At 45.2% G+C, this 21,906-nt stretch overlaps 1 protein-coding gene across 1 annotated transcript in view; it reads right to left on the reverse strand.

Moving 5' to 3' along the window:
- Positions 1-21,602, reverse strand: part of LOC124795564 (kinesin-like protein KIF17) — a 190,007-nt gene extending 168,405 nt beyond the window's left edge. The window contains exon 1 of the mRNA XM_047259637.1: positions 21,558-21,602. The gene's annotated coding sequence lies outside the window, so the exon portion shown is untranslated. The remainder of the gene's footprint in view (positions 1-21,557) is intronic.
- Between the last annotated feature and the right edge of the window lie 304 nt (positions 21,603-21,906).

Here is a 21,906-nt window from a genome sequence, read left to right on the forward strand (position 1 = left end):
AGATATAATGTATCTGTTCTAACTGCATTTACCATCTTAAATTAAATCAAACTTAAGTAAAGAGTATGTGCAATAAATGTACATTAAAGGAAATAAGATTACACTTTACTGACGCATAAACGGTTATTACATATTTTCTGTTACAATATAACATCAGTATTCTTTTCAATACTCACACAGCTTGTTTATATACACTGATCAGACAGACCATTATGACCACCTATGTAATAGCTAGCGCGTCCACCTCTGGCACGGATAACAGCGGCAATGCATCATGGCATGGAAACAATGATACCTTGGTAGATCACTGGAGGGAGCTAGTACAACATCTGTACACATAAGTCACCAAATTCCTGTAAATTCCAGGGAGGGGGGTGATACGCTCTGATGCCATGTTAAACCACATCCCAGATGTGTATAATCGGATTCACATCTGGCAAGTTGTGGAGCCAGCACATCAATTGGAACTTGTCACTGTGTTCCTTCAAACACCCCATCACACTCTTGATCTCATGATATGGTGCACTTGTTCACTTGTTCATTGCACGTAAGGAGCATCAAGATTTAGATTCGAGAAATTAGGGCTCATGCAGAAACATATAGGTGGTTGTTTTTCCCTCACTCTATTTGTGAGTGGAACAAGAAAGGAAATGGCTAGTGGTGGTACAGGCTAATCCTCATCACGCACCATACACTGGCTTGCGGAGAATCTATGTAGATGTAGCTGTAGATTATTTTGTTAGAAAATGCCACTGCCATCAGGGAACATAATTGTCACAAAGGAGTGTACGTGATCTGCAACCTGTGTACATAGCTCCTTGGCCATCATGATGCCTTGCACAAGCTCCACTAGACCCATGGATGCCCATGTGAATGTTTCACAGAAGATAACGGAGCTGCCACCGGCTTGTCTCTTTCCCACATTACAGATGTCAAGAAGCAGTTCCCCTGGAAGACGACAGATTTGCACCCTCTCATCGGCACGATGAAGAAAGTATTGTGTATTGATCAGACCATCCAAAGCTCTGCCATTGCGCCAATTATACTGCCAATGGTCACATGCCGATTTCAGTTGTAGTTGCCAATGTTGTGGTGTTAACATTGGCACATGCACGAGTCTCCAGCTGCGGACGCTCATCGTTAAAGAGTGTTTGGCGCACTGTGTGTTCAGATATACCTGTACTCAGCCCAGCATTAAGTCTGATGTTATTTCCGCCATAGTTCATGAACTGTCCATTTGACCAGTCTACTCAGCCTATTGCATCTGACATCTGTAATGAGGGGTGGCTGTGCAATCCGATGACTTCTGGATGTGGTTTCATCTTGGTTTCGCCATATTTTGAAGACACTCACCACATCACTCCTCAAATACCCAACGAGTCACGCAGTTTTTGAAATGCTCATCCCCAGCCTCTGGGCCATTGCAATTTGCCCTTGATCAAACTCAGATAGATCATGCATCTTCCCAATTCTACAGACAGACAGCACGCCCACCAAAATTACATGCACTGTGTGTGTGTCTAACTAGCAGTCATTCATCACCAGGTGATGCTGCTTTCCCTTGGATGGGTTTATATTGATAGTAGGTCAGTGGTCATAATGCTCTGGCTGATTTGTGTACACTTCTCTGCAAGATACAACTTTAAACAATTCAAAAAAATTAATTCCTTTTCTTCCTCAATTGAGTTCACTAACTTGTTAAAAAACGTTTTGCCCACTTGGTTTGAACTTTCATTGTCTTGTGTAATAATTTTCCTTTCCTCTTGTTGCACGGTCATGTAAGTCTGTATTTAGGAGGTATTTATCATCTGCTCTTGTTGCCATAGTATTCCATATATATAGTGAGTACATTGTCATAACATTATAGTGTACTAAAGCACAATCTGGGTTGTATTTTTTGTATACACTTCACTTCTCTTTTCTAAATTCTAATATTCTTTTTAAGCTGCCAGCTTGTATCTTACCCTATACAGAGTGATAAAAAAAAGTGTCAAATATTTCGAGAGGTGATATTGCCCACCAAAAGAAGAAAAAAGCAATAAACAATAATTCTAAAATACATACCTTCAGATATATGAGCACTTCTTCATCTTCGACACTGTGAAACCCATCTCTCCTACTGCAAGCTCTTTGCTTTCCATATTTTGGGAGGAGGTAATATGGATCAAAGCAAGAAAAAAAGTCAAGTAAACATTTGCTCTAAAATGAATATGTGTTTCACAGAAGTGACACTGGAGGTGCTCATAGCTCTAAAGGTATGCACTTTTGAGCCCATGTTGACTAGACAGTTCGACACAAGATGCCAGTCAATCAGCCTCATCAACCCTAAATCAAGTAGGAGACACTCAAGCACCTGCCCTATAGTCCTGATCTCTCCTCATGTAATTATCACACCTTCAGTTCCTTAAAAGGGTTTACGATTCCTGTTGAATAAGGATGGTGTAGCAAATAGACTCCTTCATGTAGCAGGACTCAGTGTTTCACCAAGCAGGTAACTTCAACATGGTGCATTGGTGGAATGACTGCCTAAATGCTCACAGAAATTTTGCCCAATTAGCATACTGATTCTGCACTGTACGGTCTTTGAACACAAAACTTTCTGGTCTCTCCTTACACATTATATCACACAAAAAATTACATAGCCTTTCCACATATTTAATAACGTGCACAAAATATTAATAGTGTGGGAGTACGTGCCTAAAGAATGTAAAAAGTACATATTTATCATTTTCAAGTGTTAGTCATCTTATCTCGAATTGATTCTAATTGTATTTCACTGATCTTTTGGCACTTGTTAGTAATTGATTATCGCTCTTTGCAAATTTAAAAAATCTAAACAGGCCATGTTTTCATAGTTCACCATCACCTGAGTGCCATCCTGATTACATCTGTTGAATATCTGTTTCTTGTGCCACATCACTTACTGTTCACTCCAAGAAGGCATTGGAGTCAGAGATCCTGAACAAAAATGCTACCACTTTGGAAATATTTGGTACATCTAACTCAGGTACTGAAAAAAAGAACTTAAGCCAGTTTGCAACATAATCATTATGTTTGTTCACACTGCTGCTAAGGTAATCTCTATGACTGTGTATTGGGACTTATGCTGGTTTACCTATATGGGTATATGTTTTATTTTTCTCTGTTTATTTTTATCCACTAATTCACCTAAGTAATTTATGGCAAAGATTAAAATGCAGTATGCCCACAGCAATCAAGCCTGTGCAGATACTGAGAAATAAATGAAGAACATTAATTTTCTTATGTTTTGTAAAAAAATGCTATCAGATGTTTCATCAATCTTGTACTGTCTGTCTTTTCCCACCCATGATAAAGAGAGGATGTGAATTTCTGTTTAGTTCACTAATAGTGTGAAATACATTAGTTCTTATAGTAATAAGCCAATGTCATTATTAGTTCGTTATTTCATCTGGTCTATGTATCTGTATCACCAGTACCTTTAATGCTTTGGACAAGCAAGAAACTTAAGCAGAGCAAGCTGGACATCATGACATTCTCTTCAAAGAAGAGGAGGAGGTAAATAACTTCAAGGCTAGAAGAAATATCATCTAATAATCTAACACTATATGTTACAGATTTTTTGTTTACCAGAAATTGCTGTACCAGAAAATTCCCATTGCTATTATTATTCTCAAAATTATTACTTAATCAATAGAACTGCTGAACCGTTTATATAGGTCATCTAAGCAAATATTTTCTCTTAGGTAAAACAGTTCTACAGCCTTTTCCTAATCTTTGAACTTAGCCCCTTCCTGCAGAGAAAGTGTTGCAAGGGACATATCGGGAACTGTCATCTTTCATATCATACCTTTTTGCTCATTTTTTTTCTCTCTCTCCAGATATTGAAGCATATTTCTACAAATGTTGTTGCCATCTTCAGTTAGCTTTTTATGTAATGGCAGTTTTATGAAAAGGATATATTGCTATTCACCATATAGTGCAGATGTTGAGTTGCAGACAGGCTCAACAGAAAGACCGCTAAACAAGTAAGCTTCTGGCCAAAAGGTCTCTTCTGAAAGACAATCTCTCTCTCTCTGTCTCTCTCTCTCTCTCTCTCTCTCTCTCAGGCGAACACAAGTCATACGTACATGATCACTGTCACTGGGTGCTGAGGCCAGACTGCAAGCAAACAGAGTATGATGGGAAAAGCAATCTGGGTAGTGGGAATAAGGAGGAAGTTGGGGCAGGGAGGGAGACAGATAGCAGGGTAGGGGTGAGGGATGGTAAAGTGCTGTTTGTGGGAGAAAACAAGAACATGGTGGAGAGAGGGTAGGGCAGCTAAGTGCAGTCAGAAGGTTAGAGGGAGGGCAGGAGCTGGAGAGGGGAGCAGAAAAGGAGATAAATAAAAAAAAGGTCGAACAGAAGGCAGTGTAGTGCTGTATTTCCTTCTCTGTTGAATTTTAGAATTAAGAAGTCTCATTTGTTTGTGTGTCTCTAATACATTTAAGGCATACCTATCTACCTGCCTTAGCTAGCATTTCCAGCTGACTCCCAAATTAAACAAACGAAAGTAGAGTTCATGTAATGCTGCTTCTCTTGAGTCATCTTTCATAAAATCATTAAACAGTAATTTTGGACAGTAAGGAATACTATTGAAGTAAGTTTCAATTGCTTCCCAATCCTGAAGGAGTCCAGAAATGGCTGGTGTTAATGAAAGTCACCTACTCAGCACAGCACATGACTCAAACTTTCGGTCCACTTGTATCCTCCCGCTTCCTAATCAGCCTACTAGATTGTGATATAACTGATCGTGATCACATTATGCCTAATCAAATTTGACAATGGGTAAGGCTGTCGTTACCACAGGAAAGTAACGCCAGTTAGTTGGAGGACAGTGTAAAACTGACTCCTCTGAAGGAAGAATCTATTCTAAACTTAAGCTAAATACTGATGATAATTTTGAAATGGGTGGAGAATAGTGCAATTGCTCACGAACTGCACAGGGGGAAAAAGGGTACCATGTAATGTTTACTACAAAAATTACCGATAAGACAAAGAAAACACTGATTATCTAAAAAGCGGATAATTAATTGGTCACCAGCCATTAGGGCAATGAATCTCCAGAATCTTGAGATAGGTAACGGGAAAGAAACTTAAGCAAATAATCATTGGAGTGGAAACACACTTTTCCACAGCACAACAGTTCAGTTCACAAGAAAATAAATGAATCAGAAAGCATTGAGTCTGCAGTAACTTATTCTCAAATATTAAATTTTGAAAGTAAAATTAAACAGAGTTACTGGTAAAATGAATGACTGGCTTAACTTAAACTTTGTTACATAAAAAAAGGACTTTCAGTAACCTCAGTGTAACGTAAAGCAAAATTTAGAAATAGGCAAGCAATTTACTTTAGATTATCGAAAGATTGAATTGAATTTACTTTAAACAAATGAGCAACTAGAATGAGATTTTCACTCTGCAGCGGAGTGTGCGCTGATATGAAACTTCCTGGCAGATTAAAACTGTGTGCCCGACCGAGACTCGAACTCGGGACCTTTGCCTTTCGCGGGCAAGCGCTCTACCATCTGAGCTACCGAAGCACGACTCACGCCCGGTACTCACAGCTTTACTTCTGCCAGTACCTCGTCTCCTACCTTCCAAACTTTACAGAAGCTCTTCTGCGAACCTTGCAGAACTAGCACTCCTGAAAGAAAGGATATTGCGGAGACATGGCTTAGCCACAGCCTGGGGGATGTTTCCAGAATGAGATTTTCACTCTGCAGCGGAGTGTGCGCTGATATGAACTTCCTGGCAGATTAAAACTGTGTGCCCGACCGAGACTCGAACTCGGGACCTTTGCCTTTCGCGGGCAAGCGCTCTACCATCTGAGCTACCGAAGCACGACTCACGCCCGGTACTCACAGCTTTACTTCTGCCAGTACCTCGTCTCCTACCTTCCAAACTTTACAGAAGCTCTTCTGCGAACCTTGCAGAACTAGCACTCCTGAAAGAAAGGATATTGCGGAGACATGGCTTAGCCACAGCCTGGGGGATGTTTCCAGAATGAGATTTTCACTCTGCAGCGGAGTGTGCGCTGATATGAAACTTCCTGGCAGATTAAAACTGTGTGCCCGACCGAGACTCGAACTCGGGACCTTTGCCTTTCGCGGGCAAGCGCTCTACCACCTGAGCTACCGAAGCACGACTCACGCCCGGTACTCACAGCTTTACTTCTGCCAGTACCTCGTCTCCTACCTTCCAAACTTTACAGAAGCTCTTCTGCGAACCTTGCAGAACTAGCACTCCTGAAAGAAAGGATATTGCGGAGACATGGCTTAGCCACAGCTTGGGGGATGTTTCCAGAATGAGATTTTCACTCTGCAGCGGAGTGTGCGCTGATATGAAACTTCCTGGCAGATTAAAACTGTGTGCCCGACCGAGACTCGAACTCGGGACCTTTGCCTTTCGCGGGCAAGCGCTCTACCATCTGAGCTACCGAAGCACGACTCACGCCCGGTACTCACAGCTTTACTTCTGCCAGTACCTCGTCTCCTACCTTCCAAACTTTACAGAAGCTCTTCTGTGAACCTTGCAGAACTAGCACTCCTGAAAGAAAGGATATTGCGGAGACATGGCTTAGCCACAGCCTGGGGGATGTTTCCAGAATGAGATTTTCACTCTGCAGCGGAGTGTGCGCTGATATGAAACTTCCTGGCAGATTAAAACTGTGTGCCCGACCGAGACTCGAACTCGGGACCTTTGCCTTTCGCGGGCAAGCGCTCTACCATCTGAGCTACCGAAGCACGACTCACGCCCGGTACTCACAGCTTTACTTCTGCCAGTACCTTGTCTCCTACCTTCCAAACTTTACAGAAGCTCTTCTGCGAACCTTGCAGAACTAGCACTCCTGAAAGAAAGGATATTGCGGAGACATGGCTTAGCCACAGCCTGGGGGAAGTTTCCAGAATGAGATTTTCACTCTGCAGCGGAGTGTGCGCTGATATGAAACTTCCTGGCAGATTAAAACTGTGTGCCTGACCGAGACTCGAACTCGGGACCTTTGCCTTTCGCGGGCAAGCGCTCTACCATCTGAGCTACCGAAGCACGACTCACGCCCGGTACTCACAGCTTTACTTCTGCCAGTACCTCGTCTCCTACCTTCCAAACTTTACAGAAGCTCTTCTGCGAACCTTGCAGAACTAGCACTCCTGAAAGAAAGGATATTGCGGAGACATGGCTTAGCCACAGCCTGGGGGATGTTTCCAGAATGAGATTTTCACTCTGCAGCGGAGTGTGCGCTGATATGAACTTCCTGGCAGATTAAAACTGTGTGCCCGACCGAGACTCGAACTCGGGACCTTTGCCTTTCGCGGGCAAGCGCTCTACCATCTGAGCTACCGAAGCACGACTCACGCCCGGTACTCACAGCTTTACTTCTGCCAGTACCTCGTCTCCTACCTTCCAAACTTTACAGAAGCTCTTCTGCGAACCTTGCAGAACTAGCACTCCTGAAAGAAAGGATATTGCGGAGACATGGCTTAGCCACAGCCTGGGGGATGTTTCCAGAATGAGATTTTCACTCTGCAGCGGAGTGTGCGCTGATATGAAACTTCCTGGCAGATTAAAACTGTGTGCCCGACCGAGACTCGAACTCGGGACCTTTGCCTTTCGCGGGCAAGCGCTCTACCACCTGAGCTACCGAAGCACGACTCACGCCCGGTACTCACAGCTTTACTTCTGCCAGTACCTCGTCTCCTACCTTCCAAACTTTACAGAAGCTCTTCTGCGAACCTTGCAGAACTAGCACTCCTGAAAGAAAGGATATTGCGGAGACATGGCTTAGCCACAGCTTGGGGGATGTTTCCAGAATGAGATTTTCACTCTGCAGCGGAGTGTGCGCTGATATGAAACTTCCTGGCAGATTAAAACTGTGTGCCCGACCGAGACTCGAACTCGGGACCTTTGCCTTTCGCGGGCAAGTGCTCTACCATCTGAGCTACCGAAGCACGACTCACGCCCGGTACTCACAGCTTTACTTCTGCCAGTACCTCGTCTCCTACCTTCCAAACTTTACAGAAGCTCTTCTGCGAATCTTGCAGAACTAGCACTCCTGAAAGAAAGGATATTGCGGAGACATGGCTTAGCCACAGCCTGGGGGATGTTTCCAGAATGAGATTTTCACTCTGCAGCGGAGTGTGCGCTGATATGAAACTTCCTGGCAGATTAAAACTGTGTGCCCGACCGAGACTCGAACTCGGGACCTTTGCCTTTCGCGGGCAAGCGCTCTACCATCTGAGCTACCGAAGCACGACTCACGCCCGGTACTCACAGCTTTACTTCTGCCAGTACCTCGTCTCCTACCTTCCAAACTTTACAGAAGCTCTTCTGCGAACCTTGCAGAACTAGCACTCCTGAAAGAAAGGATATTGCGGAGACATGGCTTAGCCACAGCCTGGGGGATGTTTCCAGAATGAGATTTTCACTCTGCAGCGGAGTGTGCGCTGATATGAAACTTCCTGGCAGATTAAAACTGTGTGCCCGACCGAGACTCGAACTCGGGACCTTTGCCTTTCGCGGGCAAGCGCTCTACCATCTGAGCTACCGAAGCACGACTCACGCCCGGTACTCACAGCTTTACTTCTGCCAGTACCTCGTCTCCTACCTTCCAAACTTTACAGAAGCTCTTCTGTGAACCTTGCAGAACTAGCACTCCTGAAAGAAAGGATATTGCGGAGACATGGCTTAGCCACAGCCTGGGGGATGTTTCCAGAATGAGATTTTCACTCTGCAGCGGAGTGTGCGCTGATATGAAACTTCCTGGCAGATTAAAACTGTGTGCCCGACCGAGACTCGAACTCGGGACCTTTGCCTTTCGCGGGCAAGCGCTCTACCATCTGAGCTACCGAAGCACGACTCACGCCCGGTACTCACAGCTTTACTTCTGCCAGTACCTTGTCTCCTACCTTCCAAACTTTACAGAAGCTCTTCTGCGAACCTTGCAGAACTAGCACTCCTGAAAGAAAGGATATTGCGGAGACATGGCTTAGCCACAGCCTGGGGGAAGTTTCCAGAATGAGATTTTCACTCTGCAGCGGAGTGTGCGCTGATATGAAACTTCCTGGCAGATTAAAACTGTGTGCCTGACCGAGACTCGAACTCGGGACCTTTGCCTTTCGCGGGCAAGCGCTCTACCATCTGAGCTACCGAAGCACGACTCACGCCCGGTACTCACAGCTTTACTTCTGCCAGTACCTCGTCTCCTACCTTCCAAACTTTACAGAAGCTCTTCTGCGAACCTTGCAGAACTAGCACTCCTGAAAGAAAGGATATTGCGGAGACATGGCTTAGCCACAGCCTGGGGGATGTTTCCAGAATGAGATTTTCACTCTGCAGCGTAGTGTGCGCTGATATGAAACTTCCTGGCAGATTAAAACTGTGTGCCCGACCGAGACTCGAACTCGGGACCTTTGCCTTTCGCGGGCAAGCGCTCTACCATCTGAGCTACCGAAGCACGACTCACGCCCGGTACTCACAGCTTTACTTCTGCCAGTACCTTGTCTCCTACCTTCCAAACTTTACAGAAGCTCTTCTGCGAACCTTGCAGAACTAGCACTCCTGAAAGAAAGGATATTGCGGAGACATGGCTTAGCCACAGCCTGGGGGATGTTTCCAGAATGAGATTTTCACTCTGCAGCGGAGTGTGCGCTGATATGAAACTTCCTGGCAGATTAAAACTGTGTGCCCGACCGAGACTCGAACTCGGGACCTTTGCCTTTCGCGGGCAAGCGCTCTACCATCTGAGCTACCGAAGCACGACTCACGCCCGGTACTCACAGCTTTACTTCTGCCAGTACCTCGTCTCCTACCTTCCAAACTTTACAGAAGCTCTTCTGCGAACCTTGCAGAACTAGCACTCCTGAAAGAAAGGATATTGCGGAGACATGGCTTAGCCACAGCCTGGGGGATGTTTCCAGAATGAGATTTTCACTCTGCAGCGGAGTGTGCGCTGATATAAACTTCCTGGCAGATTAAAACTGTGTGCCCGACCGAGACTGCAAGGTTCGCAGAAGAGCTTCTGTAAAGTTTGGAAGGTAGGAGACGAGGTACTGGCAGAAGTAAAGCTGTGAGTACCGGGCGTGAGTCGTGCTTCGGTAGCTCAGATGGTAGAGCGCTTGCCCGCGAAAGGCAAAGGTCCCGAGTTCGAGTCTCGGTCGGGCACACAGTTTTAATCTGCCAGGAAGTTTCAAATGAGCAACTGATTTTACTTTGAAAATAACAACACAATACATAACAAGCCAACAGATGTCACTCGCTAAGCGAAATACATAATAAATGAAATTGCAAACTCTTAATTTGTGCTGTATCTTTAGTTATAAGTTTCGCCAGTGAAATTTTATGTTACTTTAAGTAGCCTCTGTTTTGCAATACCAGAATAAACAGTTACTGAAGCAGAAAATTTAGACTGAAACTGGTCATTTGGAAACACACAAAACTGGCAGTGAATATTTGATCAATTTTCATATTCTTACAACACTCGGTGATTGCATGGAAAGGGCCCTGCCTGGTAATAACATCTGAAGACAATGACAACACAGGTGACCTACAAATTGTAACTATTACAAGTGATTATTCAAGTCAGTCATACTTTGTGAAAGAAAATCGACTGCATTACTATATCTGTCACTTGACAGTCATATGATATTGTAGCTGTGCAGTCGATGAAGAATGTAGCCGACGACAATGCTGAGCTGTCGCTGTTGCTGCTGCTGCTGTCTGCGAACCCTGAGTCACTTACAGAGCCACGGATAATTGTAGGACAGACAACAGTTAGAACTGCAGCTTCCTCCGCCTGTCCACTCTACTGTGCTCTCAATACTTGTGGGTTAACGAATCAGACATGCCTCCACTGTCATTGCTATTGATACATTAAATAAAGTTCCCTTGGCTATTACCCAGCAATTTACAATATTTTCATTATAATTACAATCAATTATATACAGTCAGAAATAAATACACTATTACATCAATTTATTATTAAACAGAGTTTCTATAATGTAGCTCACAGCTTCAGAATCATAAGTACAGTATAAGTTATCAATGGATTTTAAACAGAAAAAATTTTGGATGGTGCAGAAAGTATTTTATATGCATTTTCAGTGTTACACACTCCAGATTCACAAATTCAAAGAATGATTTTAATTCTCTCTTGTTTTGGCTGAGATAGAGAAGTAATTACATACCTTTAAGACTAGATTGTAAACATCAATATCTAATCTGTCAATTGAAAACTTAATTGTGCTATGTACAGCATAATTAGAATAATTAGCTTACAATAAATTACAGATTTTATTTCTTAGCAATTAATACGTGGAATGTGTTTTTCCAAATTTCACATTGGCATTCTCCACAAATAAGAAGAACACATAATTCACATCCAAATTGTGGTTTCCTAAGCTATGTCGTACCAAATCAGTAATTGTCATTGATGTTTCCTCGGCATTTTCTACCAAATCTAGAAGTTTATTCTGCACTCCCTTTGCATCGAAGTACCTGACACAAACTGGGAACATTTTTTGATGGCTTTTATTTGAGGCATCGACTACCAATGAAAATTGTTGAAGTCTTTTCTAGGCACCTTAAAATATACACAAACTTGTTAACACTTTGAGGAGCAAGAACATCATTTCAGCTTTGGTGGGTCCATATGAAAGTTTGAAAGCAATTGCAGAATATTAAAAATATGGGAAACAAGTTTTGTTTCCACAGCCCAGACATGAATAATTTAATCAAAATATCCACGGGTGTGCTGCCGGTCTATAGTGTCCAACGGGCACAATATTTCGGCGATCATACATGTCGCCATCATCAGGTGAACTGACGGACTGAGCTCCTGTGAACGTGCCGGCATGGAGATCCGTACGCTATGGCTGCTCAGAGGGAACTGGGTTCGGTCGCGGCGGCGGCCGATTTAAATACCCTCCGCCCGCGACGCGCTCCCTCCGCCATCCGCGCCCCGCGCCACGGTCGCGCGGTGGAACAGATTGCGACGGCATCTGAGATGACGTCGGAGTGATGGCTCTGTCCGCCGTGGTCGTCACAACTATACGTTTGCTCGATTTACTCTTGATTAACCCGATCGCTGGTTCCCAAGCCTTGCTAAGATTATAGCCACAGTCACGGTTTATGAGGTCGTCATTGGTGCAAATTTCGATGGCCTCTCTAACAACGCTGTCCCAGTATCTCGACGTCTGTACCAGAATCCTCGTGCGGTCATACTCCATGGCGTGATTTTCCGACAAACAATGTTCAGCGACCGCCGACTTGCTTGTATACATCAGTCGAGTGTGCCTCTGGTGTTCACGGCATCGATCCTCGACTGTACACATCGTCTGACCAATATACGACTTGCCACATTGACACGGAATCTGGTACACGCCGGCCTTCCTCAAACCAAGGTCATCTTTGGCGCTCCCCACCAGTGCACGAGTTTTATTTGGAGGACAAAACAGAGTTCCGACCCGGTGTTTCTTCAGAATGCGGGCGATTTTCCCCGAGAGTGCGCCTGTGTATGGAATAAATGCAGTGCCTACCTCCTCCCTCGTGACTTCAACCATCTCAACAGGTTGTGCTGCAGTGGTTGGGTGGAGAGCACGTTGAATCTGCCACTCTGAGTACCCATTTTTTCGAAATACAGTTCTCAGATGTTCCAATTCCTGGGGTGGACTCTCTGCATCAGAGATAGTGCGCGCCCTATGTACTAGAGTTTTAAGTACCCCATTCCTCTGTGAAGGGTGGTGGCAGCTGTCTGCGTGCAAATACAGATCAGTGTGCGTAGTCTTCCGATACACCCCATGACCTAGGGTGCCGTCAGCCCTTCTCTTGACCAAGATGTCAAGGAAAGGTAATTTACCCTCCGTTTCAGTCTCCATAGTGAATTTGATGTTAGGGTGTATGGAGTTTAGATGTGTAAGGAAGTCAAGGAGTTTATCCATACCATGTGGCCAGATGACGAACGTGTCATCCACGTAACGGAAAAAGCATGTAGGTTTCCATACGGATGACGACAGGGCTTCCTCCTCGAAGTTCTCCATGTACAAATTCACTACCACCGGTGAGAGTGGGCTATCCATGGCGACTCCTTCCGTTTGTTCGTAATATTCTCCATTAAAAAGAAAATACGTGGAAGTCAAGACATGCCTAAAAAGTTCAGTGGTCTTCTCGTCAAACTTCTGACTAATCAGTTCTAGTGACTCTCGCAGGGGTACCCTCGTAAACAAGGAAACGACGTTAAAACTCACCATGATGTCTGACTCATCCAACCTGAAGCTATCAAGGCATTTAACAAAATCCACGGAATTACGGATGTGATGAGGGCATTTACCCACATAAGGACTTAATATTCCCGTCAGGTATTTGGCCAACAAATATGTAGGGGCCCTGATGTTGCTGACAATGGGGCATAATGGTACCCCCTCTTTGTGAACCTTCGGGAGTCCATATAGTCTAGGCGGTACCGGACCTTGGGGTAACAATGTCTTAGCGTCACCCTCCGATAAATCTGCGTCCTTGAGAAGCGCCCCCGTCTTGTTCTCCACGTTCTTTGTAGGGTCAACGCTGATCTTCCGGTAGGAATCGTCATTTAGCAGGCTCTGCATCTTATCAGTGTACTCCTTATTGGAGACAACAACTGTAGCATTGCCTTTGTCAGCCAGTAAGACAACAATTTCAGAGTGCTCCCTCAGATCACGAATGGCTGCCCTCTCTTTACTGCTGATATTTGACTTCATCGGCTTGGATTTCGTCAAAGCACGTATTTCCTCGGCTGATTCTGGTGGAAGTCGAGTTGCAACCTGTTCAACAGCACTAACAATTTCTGCGACCGGAGTGAACTGGGACAGTGTTGTTAGAGAGGCCATTGAAATTCGCACCAATGACGACCTCATAAACCGTGACTGTGGCTATAATCTTAGCATGGCTTGGGAACCAGCGATGGGGTTAATCAAGAGTAAATCGAGCAAACATATAGTTGTGACGACCACGGCGGACAGAGCCATCACACCGACGTCATCTCAGACGCCGCCGCAATCTGTTCCACCGCATGACCTTGGCGCGGGGCGCGGACGGCGGAGGGAGCGCGCCGCGGGCGGAGGGTATTTAAATCGGCCGCCGCCGCGACCGAACCCAGTTCCCTCTGAGCAGCCATAGCGTACGGATCTCCGTGCCGGCACGTTCACAGGAGCTCAGTCCGTCAGTTCACCTGATGATGGCGACACGTATGATCGCCGAGATATTGTGCCCGTTGGACACCATAGACTGGCAGCACACCCGTGGATATTTTGATTATCAAATACGCCGGGAGAAACTCAAGAATCACATGAATAATTTAGGTTATGTTTCACTGCGTGATACACTAAACCAAGCTCAGTCTTTACTGATTAAGTTAACATAATAGCTCAGTAGCTTATTTGAGTTTGGATGTCTTTTGTACTGTGCAAGTTGCCTCAGGTCACATTTTCCACTGTGTGAAATACTATCATGTGTACTACACAAAGTACAAAATCCTTGGCTCTAGTCTGGGCCTGACGTTACCCATGAAAACATATCTTCCCATTTTTAAGATAATTTGGTTATGTTTGGACTGAGAGTCAAAATTTTTTTCATGGAGGAGTCTTTGCAGGATCTTCTTCACCCTCAAACATATTTAACTTCAAAACTAATTTTGTTGCTAAGACATGGATTAAGAATAAGACTTTGAACCACACTTGAATCAAACTGGAGACGCTGGAGAAAATAATGTAAATTAGTATCAATGGTTGTTGCTTCCGTTTGGAAGCTCAAGCATTGCCAATATTCAGGAAATTCAACAACATAGCAAAAGAAAGTTAACAATATCATTTTTTGAGTGGATAAGTCGTAAGATTACATTTATTCCATAAAATGTAATATGTAACAGAATTATTCACTCCATAAAAAAATAAACAGAGGAAGAAATTTTGAGATACTCCATCCTGTCTGTTTATCTGTGGTTACAAAAGATCAATAGCTGTTTTTATGTTAGTAAAGTAAACAAGTATGAGCAAGAACACAATTTAACCTCATTTCAATTAAGCGACAATAATGTAATCTTATATTATATGAGCTAAAGTGCTGTTTCATTAAACAATAATAAAACAAACTTTCATTGTGTCACTTTGTAGAAACTTATAAGTGTTACCCAAGATAATGACTGACTCAGAAAATTAAACAGCGCATTTGCATCAGATGCTTATTGAATAATTAATTATCTTGTACATAGCTGCCTCACTGTAGGATTGTGCTAACACAATAATAAAGGAAAAGCTATGAGCTCAAAATTGCAAAATATCAATGGAATGGTAGAAGACAATGTTATTTGTGGTTGGCGCACTTTATACATAGACATGCCCAAATGAGAGTAAAAAGAATAGTGTGAGCACAGAAGACCAATGCAACTTCCTCTTGATAAGAGACAATAGTAGTTCAGTACACTGTCATTATTTTGTCAAGCCAAAATGGAACAACGTGATAACCTAGTTAAGATGATGTAGAAGAACAGACTCAGCAAAACTTAAACAAAAGTTAATGAACTGGGAATAGCAGTTACACTGGTGCCTGGTTTTCCAAAATGGATGACAATATAGAACAACGTAGTAAAGAAAATGGAAATAAATAGAGCGACAAAATTAAGCTCTGAGAAGATAATATACTGAAGATATTCTGGAACTAGAAATGATAGGATGACCTTATCAGGAAAAATATGTGCTTTTAATCATTAGGACAACAAGGATGGAAAAGACAGAAAGCATGTAAGAGAAACAAATGAATACCAAGCCAATAATTTTTTACAAAACTGAAGCAAAAAAGATTGCATGAAAATTCACTCTGAGGACTTTGTATTAGTGGCTGATGACACTGGAAACAACATCAAATAACCAAAAAAATCTGTATCAGATGCCAGTAGCAAACATTTAACAGCTCCACCACAAAGATAAGGAAAGCATATGAAAATGGCTACTGATACCATGAACACCATGAAATAAAGACTGAAAATAAAGGTAATGAAAATGTGGGAGTGACAAGTCGATAGTCGACAAGACACTGAGAGATTCTCTTTACGAGCGGGGTTCTTTGGAGGACACGGGATTGTTCGTTTTCCCCTCGTTAACGTATGTATCAAGTGTGTTTTGTGCGGTACAATATGGGTGATCGTTCACAGTATTAATTCCACACAAGTGTTTTCCTTTATGTAGTGAAATTACCCCTACATAAATGGTGACCCCGTAACTAAGCAGTGTGACAGTAGGCAAGTTTCTTGAGATATTTTCCGCAACATCTCGTATCGACATGTCGTCTGCACAGAACCTCTTCCGCGACATCGACGGCATCATCCAAAATATCAAGAAGGAGCTCGACACGATGCAGCAAAACCCTCAGTTCACAGTGCCACGGACGCCTACATCTCAAACCGACTTCGCCCACGACGTTACGTTTCCAACCACGCCGCGTGTGCCGGCGGGTCCCGCGCCGCCGCCACAGGACATTGCCTCGCACAACCAGTGCGCAGGACACGCCGATATCAGACCCAAAGTGCTCCTGTTTTCATCACCCACGTCGGTACCGCTCCCACGAGTTTCGCACTTTCCGTTCGCAAGTGATCGTGGGCCATCCGCGTCGCGGTTACAAATTCGACCCCCACCTTTCATTCCCGAGCGTCTGGAAATTTGGTTCGCTATTATGGAGAACATTTTCGTGCAGCAACAAATAGTCAACGATTTTGAACAGTTCACGCTAGTGATATGCAACCTGGACCAACGTGCGTCGTCAGTGGTATCGGATATAATTATGCAACCCCCACCACAACAAGCCTACGCCACTCTCAAGACGGCTTTAATTTCGCGTTGTACAAAACCTGTGGATCAGCGGATATCACAGCTCCTGTACCACGAGAAACGCGGTGACAGGTCGCCTTCAGACTTTTACCGGCATTTACGTGCTATGGTGGATCCTTCCGTGTTCTCAGACACATTACTTTTGCACATATGGCAACAGCAGTTACCTCCGCAGGTGGGCTTAACCTTAATTGCTTACGAGGGCCGGCCATTATGAGAGTTGCTGCAAGTAGCCGATAGAGCGCACTCCCTGTTCAACTCGCGTGCCACAGTGGCCGCCGCCGCAACCACCTCGGTCAACGACACCAGCCGAGCACGGCCGGAGCCGGTCAACGCGGCGGCTCCAGCTTGTGCTGCCACAACAGCACGACGAGCGCCAGACGCGACCGAAGATTTCCGATCTCTCCGCGCTGCCATCGATCAGCTGACCACCCAGCTGCAGCGGCTAGAGCCACGCGACGTTGCGGCGGCTGACACACACACGCGTCGTCGCCAGCCGACGCGACCGCCGCGTCACGCAAACAATGGCACCGGTTATTGCTGGTTCCACCAGCGCTTCGGCGCGCAAGTTACGAAGTGTAAGACGCCATGCTCGCACCCAAACGCATCCCACGGCCTGCTTTAGGCGCAGCCGACCGTGACAACAAGCAACTGCGCCTAAACTCACAGACGCATGGAAGGGGAACGCCCCCATTTCAGCACGAGCCTACGTTATGTGGATCGACTTCTCCCACAGCTGTAAGGTACGCTGCTTCACAAAGACTTTTCGTTCCTGATCTCTCTACAGGATGGATGTTCTTGGTCGACACCGGCTCAGATGTCAGCACTCTGCCTGTAAATTTCTTTCCTTCAGACAAACGCACTGAAGAGACCACTTTGAAAGCAGTCAACGACTCAGTCATCCACACATATGGACAGAAAACACTGCCAGTGGACATTGGGCTACCAGAAGAATGCAACTGGACCTTTGTTATGGCCGATATCGACCAACCTATACTAGGTGCTGATTTCCTGGCAAAACGTGCATTGTCCGTGGATTTACACAAGTCACAACTCGTCCATTCTGTCAATGGATTTGTTATTCTGGGAATACAAGGACGTCCGACTTCTCATGCATGCCAAAGGGTAGATAACCTCAGTGCACCCACCTGGGAGGACACCATAGCAACGTAGGAAGCTGACCGGCACATGGCTCAAATGACATCAAAACAGTTAACGACACAACATCAGGCTCCAGCTGTTTCAACCACAAAGGCGACACCCAAACCACAACAGGGAACAAGAAAGAGCAGGGCGAAGCATGAGACGGTGCACCACATCCGTACAACTCCAGGCCAACCAGTCTCCTCACGTGTTCGCAGGCTTGCACCTGATCACTTGCGGGAAACCAAGGCCATTTTCAACGAGATGCTACAGGAAGGAACTATACAGCCATCCAACAGTCCGTGGTCCTCTCCTCTGCATCTCGCCTGTAAAAAGAATGGGTCATGGTGCCCGTGCGGTGATTATCGAGCTTTGAACGCCCAAACTGTTCCAGACAGATACCCTGTGCCACATATACAGGATTTCACCCATTCACTGGCCGTGGCATCCATATTCAGTGTTTTGGATTGCCGTAAGGCTTATAATCAGATCCCAATGGCAGAGCAGGACATACCAAAGACTGCAGTGACAACCCCATTCGGGCTGTTTGAATTTTTGGTGATGCCATTTGGGCTGAAAAATGCGGCCCAGACATGGCAACGGTTCCTAGACAGCATACTAAGAGGACTACCATATTGTTTTGCCTATTTAGACGATATTCTGGTGTTTTCGGAGAATGTTTCTGACCATCAGAAACACGTAAGCGAGGTGCAAAGTAGGCTTAGTGCTCATGGAATTACACTTAACAAGGACAAGTGCGTGTTTGAGGAACCCGTTGTAACCTTCCTGGGTTATAAAGTGTCAGCTCAGGGCATTTTCCCACTGCCAGAGAAGCTGGAGTTGTTGCGTACCCTACCACGGCCTCAAACCTACCACGATCTCCGACGGTTCCTAGGGATGATAAATTTCTATCGTCGCCACCTCCTCGGAACAGCAGCAATCCAGACGCCACTGAACAATGCCTTGGCCGGACACAACAAAATTGGCAAGCGCCCACTCCCATGGACACCCGAGATGGACTCGGCTTTCAAGGCACTGCAAAACAGCCTTCACAACGCAGTGGGGCTTGCACACCCTGCGCCAGGAGCTCAGCTAGCCATAGTAGTGGACGCAAGCCAAGTCGCAATCGGGGCAGCATTGCACCAGAGAGTGAAGGGTCACTGGCAGCCACTAAGTTTCTTCTCGCAAAAACTACAGATGAGTCAAACTCGTTGGAGTGCATATGACGGGGAACTCCTTGCAATGTATGAAAGCGTCAGGCACTTCCCCCCCTTAGTTGAGGGCAGGCAATTCACCATATACACCTACCACAAACCTCTCGTGGCAGCTTTCTACAAAGTCAGCGATTCATGTTCCCCCCCGCCAGGCCCGCCATATAGAGTTTATATGCCAGTTTTCAACAGACGTGCGTCACATCCATGGTGCCGAAAACATTGTGGCAGACTATTTCTCACGTATTAATGGGATAAGTCCAATGTTAGATTATTCCGAATTGGCAAGGGCTCAGGCTTCAGATACGCAGCTGCATCCTTGTTGGTGGATCCGTCCACTGGCCTACGTTTACAACGTGTGGACGTCCCCTGCAGCCCATGTAAGGTATGGTGCGACACCTCCACGGTTAGACCACGCCCATAGATCACCCCCCAGTTCCGACGAAAGGTATTCGACAGCATTCACAACCTGGCACACCCGGGAACCACGGCCTCAGTGAAATTAGCGATGGACCGTTTTGTGTGGCCTTCAATCAAGAAAGATACATGGGAGTGGGCCCGCAGCTGCTATCAGTGCCAACGTAGCAAAGTGGGACGCCATGATCACGCTCCAGTAGGACAATTCCCAAACCCAACGGCACGTTTTGGGCACGTACACATTGACTTGGTTGGACCCCTCCCCCCTTCAGAAGGTTACAGGTACTTGTTTACGGCAGTGGATCGTTGCATGCGGTGGGCAGAGGCTACACCAATCAGGGACATTTCTGCAGAGACTACTGCACGCGCATTCTTGGAAACTTGGATGGCTCGTTTTGGGTGCCCATTTTTCGTTACCACCGACCAAGGACGCCAGTTCGAGTCAACACTGTTCCAACAACTGTCAAAACTCTGCGGTTTCCAACGAAACCGTACTACTAGCTACCACTCGGCCAGCAACAGTTTGGTGGAAAGGTGGCACCGGACCTTAAAGGCTGCCCTGATGTGCCACGAGGACTCATGGACTCAAGCGTTGCCATTGGTTTTGTTGGGGTTACGAACCGCATTAAAAACAGACATCAATTGTTCCTCGGCAGAGTTGGTATACGGAGAACCACTCTGAGTTCCAGCAGAATTCCTTGCTCCAGTTCCTCTCCCAGATGACACACAACTACCCCACCTCTTGTAACAAATGAGGAAGCAGGCAGAGACACTACGTGCAGCCCCGACGTCTCAGCACAGCACGCATCCAGTGTTCATACACAAGTCCCTCGATACTTGTTCCCACATCATGCTCCACACAGACCTGGTACGTCATTCGTTACAGCCACCGTACACTGGACCGTACCAAGTGCTAGGACGGGACACACACACAATGGACATCCTCCTCCAGGGAAAGTCGACCAAAGTTTCCACTGAGCGAGTAAAACCCGCTTGGACAATGACAGCAACGACAGTCTCACAGACGACTTCAGACACAACTTGCAACGAACCCACACCTTCCGCAGAACCAGACAGCTGTGTCCCACATGAGCCCCACACCAGGGGACCTAATCCAGCAACAGAATCAGCAAGCAGCACCCACACCCACACTATCCGCACTCGGGCAGGCCGAGAGGTAAAGTTTAAGTACCCCACCATACCGGGTGTTCCGCACTTCAGGGGGAGGCTGTGTGGGAGTGACAAGTCGATAGTCGACAAGACACTGAGAGATTCTCTTTACGAGCGGGGTTCTTTGGAGGACACGAGAGTGTTCATTTTCCCGCGTTAACGTATGTATCAAGTGTGTTTGTGCGGTACAATAAAGGTGGTCGTTCACAGTATAAATTCCACACAAGTGTTTTCCTTTATGTAGTGAAATTACCCCTACAAAAATATATTAGTTGAAGGTCCTGCATGCATGAGAATATCAGGAAGTGAAACAGGTTAATGACATTCAGAATATGAATCCTCAGCTGAGGCATCACTGATAAACTAGAATAATTTTTAATTTTGATCCTCAAATACATCAGGGTATGCAATGGAGCAAACCCAGAACATTGCAAACAATAAACGTAAACAGACTCTTGATTAAAGTAAAAATTTCAGATTTTCTATACTGTTACATTGCTAACACAGCTATTTTATGGGAAGTCCATACAGAAGAAATACAGGTAGCAGGCAATAAACTGTACTGAATGTTGCCATGACTGGCTGTAGTGGGATGGACACACTAGTGAGAGGGAAATCTGTTATTTTGAGCAGTTCACTTGGAATATGGTGAAATATCTGGACTTCTTTCTGGCAGAATAACAACAAATATACAGAGTGAGTCAAAAAGGACTTTACACTTTGGAATGAATTAATTAAGATAACTTACAGAAGCAGAAGATGTATCATTTTGTGGCAAACAACCTCAAGTTTCGCATAAAACTGTCAAGTTCATTCTGGTTCCATGTGACTATCATTTGTGATGTAGCACACCTCCTATCAGTCAATTTCTTCCCACAATCATTGCAGCAAATCTGGCAAAAATTCTACAACTGCGGTGTAGATTCGATTTTTCAGGTCTGCTAAATTGTTTAGTATGGAGGAACATACTCGTACATACAGTCTTTAACGAAATCCCAGACAAATCTACATTCAACAGCTATTGAAGAGTTTGTTTCATGAAATCAAAACACAAAGCGAGCACAAAGCCACCAGCACATTATAACTGTGCACTTGGC

The sequence above is a fragment of the Schistocerca piceifrons genome, chromosome 4 (genome assembly GCF_021461385.2).
Source record: "Schistocerca piceifrons isolate TAMUIC-IGC-003096 chromosome 4, iqSchPice1.1, whole genome shotgun sequence".
In the NCBI taxonomy this organism is placed as follows: Eukaryota; Metazoa; Arthropoda; class Insecta; order Orthoptera; family Acrididae; genus Schistocerca; species Schistocerca piceifrons.